Source organism: Thermobia domestica, chromosome 8, assembly GCF_964235325.1.
Source record: "Thermobia domestica chromosome 8, izTheDome1.hap1.1, whole genome shotgun sequence".
Lineage (NCBI taxonomy): Eukaryota > Metazoa > Arthropoda > Insecta > Zygentoma > Lepismatidae > Thermobia > Thermobia domestica.
This window is the reverse complement of record NC_137461.1, coordinates 290,078,792-290,090,794: the sequence shown is the minus strand read 5'-3', so window position 1 is coordinate 290,090,794 and position 12,003 is coordinate 290,078,792.

Below are 12,003 nucleotides of genomic sequence, written 5' to 3'. Positions count from 1 at the left end.
GAAAAACACGACCACGCCATAACAAAACCACCTCCGAATTTTACTGTTGACACTACACACGATGACAGATGACGTTCACTGGGCATTCGCCATACTCACACCCTGTCATGGAATCGCCACATTGTGTACCGTGATTCGTCACTCCACACAACTTTTTCCTACTGTTCAATCGTCCAATGTTTACGCTTCTTACACCAAGCGAGGCGTTGTTTGGCATTTACCTGCGTGATGTGTGGCTTATGAGCAGCCGCTCGACAATGAAATCCAAGTTTTCTCACCTCACGCCTAACTTTCATAGTACTTGGAGTGGATCCTGATGCAGTTTGGAATTCCTGTGTGATGGTCTGGATAGATGTCTGCCTGTTACGCTTTACGACTCTCTTCAACTGTCGGCGGTCTCTGTCGGTCAACAGATGAGGTCGGCCTGTACGCTTTTGTGCTGTACGTGTCCCTTCACGTTTCCCCTTCACTATCACATCACAGACACAGTGGACCTACGGATGTTTAGGAATGTGGAAATCTCGCGTACAGACTTCTGACACAAGTAACACCCTATCACCTAACCACGTTCGAAGTCCGTGAGTTCCGCAGAGCGCCCCATTCTGCTTTCGTACGATGTCTAGTGACTACTGAGGTCGCTGATAATGAGTAAATGGCAGTAGGGGGCAGCACAATGTACCTAATATGAAAAACGTATGTTTTGGGGGGTGCCCGGATACTTTTGATTACATAGTGTATGTAGTAGTGAAACTATATTTTGGATTTTAAATAAACATTAAATATATTCTTCCGCTCCATTGATCAATATTGAAAAATTCGTAAAGAATACTACTTCTGAAATTCCGTTACATTTCACAAATTTCTTTACGTAAAAGAACCGAAATTAAAATGCTATTTGTGTGGTCATACAAAATGCTATTTGTGTGCAATTTGTGTGGAATAAAATTACGTAAGTTTATAATTATTATTGAGATTAATGCTATAATCCATTTCGAACATTTTGAAAGCATATAGTTTCTAATGTGTTGAAATTTCATTTCTTATTGATAGTATGAAACTTTGAAGTAGTTGTAACTTTCTATAACTGTTATCAAGTGAATTTGTATACAACCAAAAGCAGGTTTCTCAAGTTTAACAAAAAGTCCAAAATAAGCCTCTTGAAAACAGTTTTTATATATAAAAGAATCTTTTGCTGCTGCAATTGTCTGTCCAAGCAACTTAATAAAAATTTAGCGCAGCATAACGACGTAAGCTGCTTTTCTTGTATGTTAGGGAAAGAAAAGGAAAAGCTTGATAAAGTGAATGTACGGAGGCGCCGAAATCTGTAGCTACGGCTCTGCGGATATAGACTTATTGGGCCTTATCCAGAGTCGTTTTGACGCGTGATTACTGCCATATTAAAGACTTCGACTAACATATGATTCCTGCAGTAGTCAAGTCCTTAGTATGACGCTAATCATACGTCAAAACAACTCTGCATAAGACGGATTCTGTTTAGAAAGAAAGTACTCGCTACATGATTTTTTCTTTACTATTCGAGCTGAGAATTGGGGGGGGGGGGTGAGCATAGGGACACCGCTAGTTCTACCGACTGAGAGGGAACACTGCTAACCTGAAGGGCCGCAGCTGCTCAATTCAATGACAGCACTCAGCCACTCAACTTTCTGCGCTGATCCTTTTTCGATTTGAGCTTTCGCTAACAGAGCTTTCTGGTGAACAAACATCGGGTGCATGGATTCTCCCGTTTCCTACCATTTTCTTCATTCAACCATTTATATATCATCTCGCTTATTTTGGTCTATAAACGTACGTTAAAGTGTAAAAAAAAAAAAAAAAAAAAAAAAAAAAAAAAAAAAAAAAAAACCCTCAAAGCCTCCACCTATAATTGGAAATGTTGGAAGAGTAATGAATTAATATTACAGCCAGGGCAGGATTAAGGGCGGGACTTAGGGGGGCTATAGCTCCAGGACTCCAGGCTGATCAAAATCTCAACTGGCTATCAGATAGGAATCATGAACATTCAATAATCATCATAAAATAAAATATGACCAAAAATATGAAATATATTCCGTTAACTTTCGTACTGTTCTTCCACAGAAATATAGAAAAAGTCAGCAGGGCCCACATATTTTTTTTTCTAGAACGAGCCTCCAGATGAGTCAATCCAGTTCTGATGCAGTCTTACCACCCAGCAAAAATATTTCGTACTAACCTATGCAGAGAAAAGTACAAGATCTAAGGGAAAAGTACTAAAATTCTATCTGCTCCCGTTTCACCATATTTGTGACATTTTACGATATTAATATCTTATTAGAAGGTTTTCGGCAGCTCCCCTCCCCTGGGGTGGAGAGTGACCCCACATTCTTGAAAGAGCCAACTTTAAGTAGGACCGTCAAAATTTGATACAAACCGTGTAAATCACTTACCCACTCCCAGTCTTGGGAAGTAACGTAACGCAAGTAACGCGTTACTTTTTAAATAACGTTTCCTAGTAACGCGTTACATTTTTCCAAAGTAACTGTAACGGTAACGCGTTACAAATTTTTAAGTAACGTACCAAATTTGCGTTACTTTTTTCGCGTTACATTTCGGATGAGTAGCTACATAGGTATATTATGTATTTTTCGGAAACAAATGTTTCTTTCCTGGAAGTGAATTTCTCGGAATGGAGCATGGACGATGTCAGTGACCGACAGTCACAGACACACACAGAAACAGATAAGATCATAGTACCACTTGCTGTTTTTGGAACATGAGGACAGCCTCAGGGAAATCACGTGTATTGATTGCAAGCATCTGGAAGGTTTTGTCATACATGTTGACAGCTCCAAGTCCATTCAGTGCCTGAACTACGAGTGCAGTTGTACCGCTATCTATATTACTTTGATTGGTGTTGTTTTTATAAAGATGGAGAACTAAAATATTTTACCGTTCGAACATTTAAAAAATACTTCTTCTTAAAAGCTGAAGATGATGGTGGACAGAATTTAAAAGTAAAGTGGTGCTCCGGCGGGAAATATTTATCAACAACTAGGGTGCCATAATTAACGATATACAGTAAAGGGTTAATATGAATAAACTGTGTTCTGATGAGCAGGCCTACTTTATTGATTATAGAGTTTGGAACAACTAGCTTTAAAAAGCATGTATTGATTTTAGAATTACTGGCAAGTTTTGATTCACCATTTCTCATTTTATTAGTTGTAGTGTAATGTTTCTCTATATTCTGTATTTTTAATTTTACATAACAACATTGTTATTATTATATAATTAGTTTAGCAGAAGAATAATAAGCAATCATTTTTTCCTAACGCATATTGATGGGCAAGAGTCGAGGTAAAACTCGACTCAGATTCAAGTCGAGTTTTGAATCGAGTCAAAGGTAATATTCTTGAGTTCCGAGCCGATTCACTGTTTTTGGCGTCGAGTTTCTAGTCGAGTTGAGTTTGATAAATGGTTCGCTCGTTTTAACTCGTTTTGAAACCATGGCCTGCTGATTACACTGGAAAGCGAAAGCCATGAGAAATGTAAGCTAAGCAGTAATATGGAATACTTTTAATGTTGCTCACGAGAGGGAACACTGCTCGCATCTCCTCTCGTCTCGATATCGTGACCACAAGAGATTTTTTATAACAAGCTCAGCTCGGCTCGGCTTAACTGAGCCGATGGCTCGAGCCGGCTCGATTGGGGTGAGCCTATCTTCCATGTTTATATACAGTGTTGTTATAATTAATAATAATAATAATAATAATAATAATAATAATAATAATAATAATAATAATAATAATAATAATAATAATAATAATAATAGTATCATTGATACCCTATATTGTCTATGAACGATACTTGAAGAGAATACTCGAAACTGCACACCAGATTTGTCTCCACTCGACTCGAAACTCGACCCGAGTTCTCGGGTCGAGCTCAAAGATTTCTGTTTCTAGTCGAATCGAGTTTCAAAGAAAACTCGCTCGTACTCGCTCGTGCCCATCGTAGGGTGACCAGATTCTAACAAACGAAAAGTAGAACACAAGTATAATAGTATGTGATAGTATATGATAGTATATGATAGTATATATCCTTATTTCATTTAATGTTAACCTTAAGTTAATCAACATTTTTGTTAAAAAGGAGCACTGAACAAAAGTATTAAAGGAATTCAACACAACTCCAAATGCTTTGATGAATGACAATATTATATGAACGTACAGTGAAACTTCGTGTTGGGCTTAAAGAAAACAACAACAACAACAACAAACGATTTTCGAAGCGTGGTATTATTTTAAGAAATGAGAGAAAATTTAGACCGGCACAAGGGAACTTCTACAGGTACTTAACTTGATCATCACTATCATAAGTTGAAAAATAAACTTTTCCTACCTTACCGATATCTCAACAAGGCCTTCTCAGTAAAAGCGATGTATTGTAAAAAATGTTTTGTTGATTGTTCTCCATCCCTAGTCTTTTGAGGAGTGTTAAAAAACACAGCGGTTCATCATTCAAGAAAAGAGTGTGTTTGATTCAAAATATTGTGAATAAAGAATGAAACATTCAGATATTGCAAATAAATTAACTCTGGACATTTCGCAGGACATTTTTAAAAAAGAGAACATTTCTAGATTTTCTAGGCATCTTCGCAACACGCAGGACAGCTCTTTGAAAAACAGTACTGTACTGCGAAAATCAGTACATCTGGTCACCCTAGCCCATCCCTACGAGTAACACAGTATGGCATTTTAGTCAATGTTACATTATATGAAACTATTCATATAGCTGTCAAGTAAAAATTTGTCCCTGCATTTACATGAAGCGATTCAGAACGTGCAATAATAATAATAATAATAATAATAATAATAATAATAATAATAATAATAATAATAATAATAATAATAATAATAATAATAATAATAATAATAATAATAAAAGCGATAGTAATAGTAGTACGGAAAATTGAAGTAATAAGATTTTTTCACATATTCAAAGTTTCGGACCTAAAAGTAACGCGTTACTTTCGAAGTAAAGCAACAGTTACTTTTTGGGGGCAAGTAACGCGTTACATTTTAAGAAAAATTAAAGTAACTTGTGACGCGTTACATATTTACAAGTAACTTACCCAACACTACCCCCTCCCAATTTTGATTTTACATCCCCAAACCAAAAATCCTGGCGGCATCCCTGCTTAATTGTCGTATTAGTACTCACTGTAAAACTAATAAAGTAACACAAGTATGGCAAATATAGAGGATGTCGGGAGAAAACAAGAAATATCAAAAAACGGGTTTATTGAGAAAATCGAATTTTAATTCCTTAATAGACTACTGTTTAAACGGATCAACAAATTTCTACTAATATTGTTTACTGGGGTCATTTATTAGTTGGACGGCACATAGGCCCTATATCCAACTTCCTCTCTTGAAAACACCACTATTGAAAAAATAGGCAGAAGAAAGATACCAGGAACAGAGAAATTTTCGTACATTACCAAATTTTCATGATATTCCTTTTTCCCTCCCAAATGTATTTATGAGAAAAGACGAGGAGGAGAAAAGTACTGGATTTGATGGTGAACGTCAACGTACTAGAACACTAAAATATTATAAAAGGTACTAGATCTGTGGATGTGGTAGAGCGTTCACCTCCGGTGCTTGGGGTCCCTGGTTCGATTCCAGTTCGCGCTGTGTGGACAAACACCCCTAGCAGCAAAGTTGGTTGGCCCACCGTTGGGAATTGAGTGGGATTTGGTCAAAACGGTGGGTGATGGTCGGTGCGAGCCAAAAGCTGAAAAATTTACATTGGCCCAATGTTGGTTAAATGTGTAGTTGGGCAACTAACTATTCTCCCGACCTTCAGGCAATGATACTAGAATTGACTGTTTTCCCAACCAAGAAATACGTTACTTTAGCGTTGGCTAAGTGTCGGAGAATCGCTGTTTTGGTTGTGAAATGGGTGGGTAATAGTTTGGGTGGGAAATGGTTGCCAAAGTGGCCAAACTTGACGTTGGGCCAACGTTGGTATGTCGCATCGCCACCATTTTTCCAACGTTGGGCCACCCGATTTTGCTACTAGGGACCGTGCTCGTAGGTTTCCTCGGAGTTCTCCCGTTTCCTCCCAGTATCTTCATTTCATTCAACTTTCACCATCACCGTCTCCCTTAGCCCAACTTTGAGACGTAAAACTTAAAGATCTCATTTTTTAGATCTAGTACGAAAATACTAGCGGTTGACACTCCTCTAATAGCAGCACTAATATACATATATAAACACAAGGACATAAATTCCCCATGTCCTTTCAAAAAAATGAGAAGCCGCCATATACCACTGACCACGGGGTCAGTTAAATGGCAAAGGGGTCATGTGACACATCATCTTACTAGCGGTAGCAAAAACTATCGTAAAAATTTTCATATCGGTAGAATTATAGAATTACTCTCAGTTACTCTGAGTGAGTGTCCAATCAGCTAAAGTAAACTGAACTTATGTAAAGTATTCATAATCAACTCTGTTTTAAATTTTAATTTACTCTTCTCTTCATGAGGAAGCATGTAAATATGTAAAATTTTCCGTAATTCGTTGAACTCTCACATGTTTGCTTTGTGCTGCCATCTTTTGGGCATATAAATAATAAAGATAATAAAGATTTAAAAGTTCCAATTTTAGTGAGGCAGAATTAGATTTTCTCATTTCAAGAATTTTGTTTCTTTTTTTTTTTTTTTAGTGTAAATACAAGTACGTAGTATTATTTACACTGAAGTAATGATAATGAAGATGCTAATATTACGAGCATTCTAAATCACTCAAGGGCACTGATGTTGCAAGTTGTTTTTTTTTTTTTTTTTTACAAGGAGCTACTTTATTAAAATCCTTTATTATTTTAGGTGTATACATTGGCGTCATTTAGGGGGAGCTAGGAGGGGGAATTGCACCCCCTAAATTTCACACACACACCTATTAGATGGGAAAACATGGTTGGAAGTGGAACTGAATATAGAATAATTTCTATTTCTTGTTTATGCCCTTCATACAACTTAGAATAAATCTCACATAAAGCACTATATCAGACATGATTGAATATTATTTTGAAAATTCTCACATAAATAGATAAAATAAACAATTGGAACTTGCCACTTCAAGAGTTTAAAGCATGTCCTAGTTTTCTTTTTCCTCACTACTTTTCAGGTCTGATTTTTTACTCAAAAATATTATAGATATAAAAACTATATTGAGTGGACTAAAAGATTACATTAAAAAAAAAAAGTGCGAAACATCGAACGGTTGATTTGATAGCATCAACGTTTTGAACTAAGTTCGACTGTTGACACTTGCCCCACCCATGGGGTAAATTGCAACATCATCTGGGGTAAGTTGCAACAATCGGACTTGGTTCAGAAACTTAATGCTATCAAATCTACAGTTTCAACATCGCTTCATTCACTTTCACTGTGGCAGTCAGTGCCTACAATCTAAACAGATGTGATACGGGTTTCTCTGAGAACACGACCAATGAAACCACTTCAAACAACATAAACACCGTACCCAGTCTTCTTCTGCGTCTTGTTCTTCGTACGGTTCTTCACAAACCAAACAGATGCAATCTTCTGTGGAACGACTTGAGAATACATTCTTCTTAGCTGATGATTTTACCTTTCAGGCTGTTTTTAGACGTTTCTTTTTTTCATTTTGATAGCACTTTTTTCTAGAGTGTCTGTGAGAATAGCACATCTTTTCCTTTTCCGAGCTGTAAGTTTTCGAGTTCCAGCTTTTGAATAGGGCCGTACATGTTCAGGAGAGAAGTTAGGTTTGTTTGGAAGATCACTTTGCCCTGGTATTTGATCATCTGAAGGATTCTGCACTATCTTGTTAGATTCATTTGCAGGTGATCCATGAAGCTCACTTTGACCTGCAGTCTGAAGTTCTGAGGAGATGAAAGAAATAACTACTACTTGGCACTGCAACCAATAAGCCATCCCTGTTGTCCTATAATAATAATAATAATAATAATAATAATAATAATAATAATAATAATAATAATAATAATAATAATAATAATAACAATCATAACCAAATACAATTGTGCATATAACAATGCTTAACCGGCAAAACTATCTATTTCAATGCCATGGGACATGTTGCAGCAGATGTTGCAAGTTACCCCATCGACATGTTTCTATATAAAAGCTTCCCTTGCCACTAAAAAGCAGGTAACACGGGAACAGAAATATAATGTAATTATACTTCAGTTGTGATACTATTTGGGTACTACATGTTACTTACTATTGTTACCTATGTGTAAGGTGTAGTAAAGAAAGACAAAAGTTTTTAAAAAATACTTACTTCTACAAAAAACAAACTTTCGCCCACTACGTCCACAGCACATTTCGACCTCCGTTGTTGAACTGATCACGAAAGACCTCTTCCGTTTCGTGTTCAAACACGCCACAATGCAACACAGTGGAGCCAACCCTAAAACAGAAAAAGCGCTTTTGCAACGTGCCTCACCGTCCTTCGGCAAATAACGCCACTAATTCATCACAATTATATTCTTATTCAAGTGTTTTTATATCTAGGACAGTGGAAGTTACACGGAAGATGGAGCGAACCCTCCGCTATAATACAATGAGAAAACAAAGATACTACACACACAATGTCGACCACAATGCACTGAGAATCGGAGTGAGTATGAGATGGCGTTATTACCAGACGTGTCCGCAAATAACGCCACTTGCTTTACAACAACGAAAAGGTGTTAGAATCCTAACGAAATACATTTTGAACACAAATAAACAATGTTCTAGGCAATGTACTACCTGCTTTGTTAGCACATAAAACTCATAGTCATAGTACATGTCGTTAACCGGTAACTCTTGTGATGGTTGTGAACCCCTTAACATGAGAGCTGAAGGCACATTAAGCACTACTCGTCGGAGTCAAACAACAATGCACAACCAGCGTCACACAATGTATACAAGCCACCTTTAACAATACAGCCAGAATCACATGATTCATGAAACCAAATCTTGTATTCAATACACTGATACCACCCCTTGGATTATAGTAATATCTTCCATAGTCCCCACGGAACATGTCTTCATCATTCTTCTTTATAGAGGATTATTATTTATTCGTGCCGGAAGAAGTAAAAAGGAAGCGAACAGGTTTGGTGTTACCAATACTCATCTGGCAGTAAGAGAACGCCCCCTGGGATGAGATTTGCTCCTAGTTATTTTAGGTGTAGGCATAAGCTCGTGGATGGAGTGGGCACTCGGCGTTGTTGAAGGAGAGATGGAGGTCGTGTGCTTGTAGCTGTTGGTGGAATTTGCTTTTGTTTTGAGACATCATTTGGGGCAAAAGCGACATCGGGTATAGCATTTCTGTTAGAAAGATAGATGCCTATAGCGCTGAAACCTGAAATTGTGTTCTGTGTTGCTGAACGGAACAATGCCTATGAAAACAATTTTGGAAACTGTAGCTTCCCAAGTGTTCATCCGGGATGTGTTCGATAACTATCAACTGATTCAGAGCAATACACTTTTATCTATTTGAAGAAGCTCTTGTCGAGCGGTTGAAGTTCGTAGGTGCAATGTGCAGGCAAGCACAGCAGTTGAATATCCATGGTCTCAGCAGCATTTAAAATGGTAATATCAAGATGACTCCGATGACTATCTACAATAAGTAGTGCTCGGCCAGGGATCCGGTGTATGTTTTGAAATGTTCCAGAAATGTACGGAATTATTCCTTTGAACATATCCCTTAGGTGTCATTGCATAGGTGTTACCTGGAGGAAGATCATCACGAAACTCTTTTTTTTATATTTTCCCTTGTACAACACTATTGGAGAGATCCAATTTAGACCTGGGGCTGCGGTGGCTCAGTGGTAGAGCGTTCACCTCTGATGCATGGGGTTTCGGGTTCAAATCCTGCTCCCGCCAAGTAAACTTTGTGGTGGACAAACACCTTGTGCGTGGGTTTTCTCGGGGTTCTCCCGTTTCCTCCCACTTTCTTCATTCCACCATTTCATTCATTTCTCATAATCACCGTCTCCTTTAGCCTAACCGGCATAACCGTGGGACGTAAAACTCAAAGATTTTTTCCAACTTAAACATGGTGCATTGGTAAAAATGAAATGAAATTTTTGCTTTTTACGTCCCACGATTATGCCGGTTAGGCTAAAGGGGACGGTGATTATGAGAAATGAATGAAATGGTGGAATTAAGAAAGTGGGAGGAAACGGGAGAACCCCGAGAAAACCCATGCACACGGTGTTTGTCCACCACAAAGTTCACTTGGCGGGAGCAGGGTTTGAACCCGAGACCCCTAGCACCAGAGGTGAACTCTCTACCACTGATCCACCGTAGCCCCCATGGTGCATTGGTGTATGCAATAACACCCACAGTATCACCTTTTTCGTCATGTGTGGAATTATGTACTTGCTTGCACCTTTTCTCTGCCAGAATTTTTAGGCTATTGTTGTTTTTTTAAGTGTTTGGTTAGGCAACACGCACAACACCAATGACAGAAAAGCTACTTGTGTTTTGGAACTACCTGATAGCTAGAAAAGCTACTTGTGGTCGTTTTGGAGCTATCTGATAGCTATAATACAATTATTTTACTAAAAGAAACTTGTAGCAAAGCCAGTAAATAATTTTAAAATGTTTATGAGTCACAGTACAGCCATATTAGCTCAGTTGTTGGAATTAATGTCCAGATTTTGTTTGGAATGCCACGTTAACGATGATTATAGGCATAACCTTTGATATAATACGATTTTCTTTGTGCAACTCTTCGCTTATTTTGCTCTCTACGCAAAATAATCCAGAACTCACCACGGGGAGGTGGTTGCACATTGAGTTCCGCCTGCCCACCCACTCAGTAGGCATACGTTAACATTTGACCTTAGGTCACGTAGTTCTTCTTGGTCTCGAAGCAGGGCATTCTTGTTCTAGACTACAGTTTGGCTCTAACGTAGATATCTCTTTCGTTATGGCCGCACTTTTTCGACGCCGCCACGGACACCAGCCTCACTGTGCGTTCCACAGCTTGACTATGGCAAGGGAATGTTGTTGTTAGAGTAGCTGAAGTTCGGATGTTTTCTTCAAGCTGCTGATCCGTTATGTTTCGTGTGATTGGCAGCTCTGTCAGACATTTAGCCAATTAATCATGTCTTAGTAATTTTCAGTTGTAAAGTTTAATTTCGGAACAATGAAGTCACATGGGCGGCTTGATCTCGGAGTCCTCTGGCTGCGGCACTTTTTTATACTTCTCCAGCCTAACGTTCGAATATGCGAATTTTCATCTGCTGTCATCGCTATCAGCAGATTTCATTATGATCGTAGTATCCGTTTGTTTGTAGAACAGAATGAACTATGTGTTGTAGGTTTTCTGGCAGAAAACGTGATAGTTTAACTATGCTAAACAGATGCATAGCGCCCATTTCGCAGGAAGGATTTCGCCGTATTGAAAACCAAACGGGAGCGTATACTTTAACAATGTACTGGCAAAGTAGCCACAAACTTGAACTAGGTTTATCAATACTGATGTAGTGGCGAAGCATCCTACAGGCCAATGTAAGCCATCGTGAATGTGATAATGGTCGTGGTTTTCTGTTTGCTAGATCTGTAGTACACATTCCTGTACCAACAGCCTTACAAATTTCAAACAGATAATTCTGGTCGCTGCTTAAATCATCTGATTTTTCCATTTCAGACACAGGAGACGATCGGTGAACGTTTACAATCCTTTAATTTCTTTCCAATGGTGCCGGAAAAGCATTGAGTCCAGTCATCTACAAATAGAGGCACTAAGACAATATGCGAATACGCGGACAAAAAATACCAAACATGTCTTCTGCTTGATTCCAGCGGAACAGTAAAATGACGTGTCATCCCAAATGGCAGGCAACTGTCAACCACTTTTGATTCTAAAAACAGGTTGGGTGGGAGTGGAATGCAAGCAAAGGATATGAGGGTGTTGTTAAACAAAGACGCTTCATCTGAGTTTTTGAACAGCC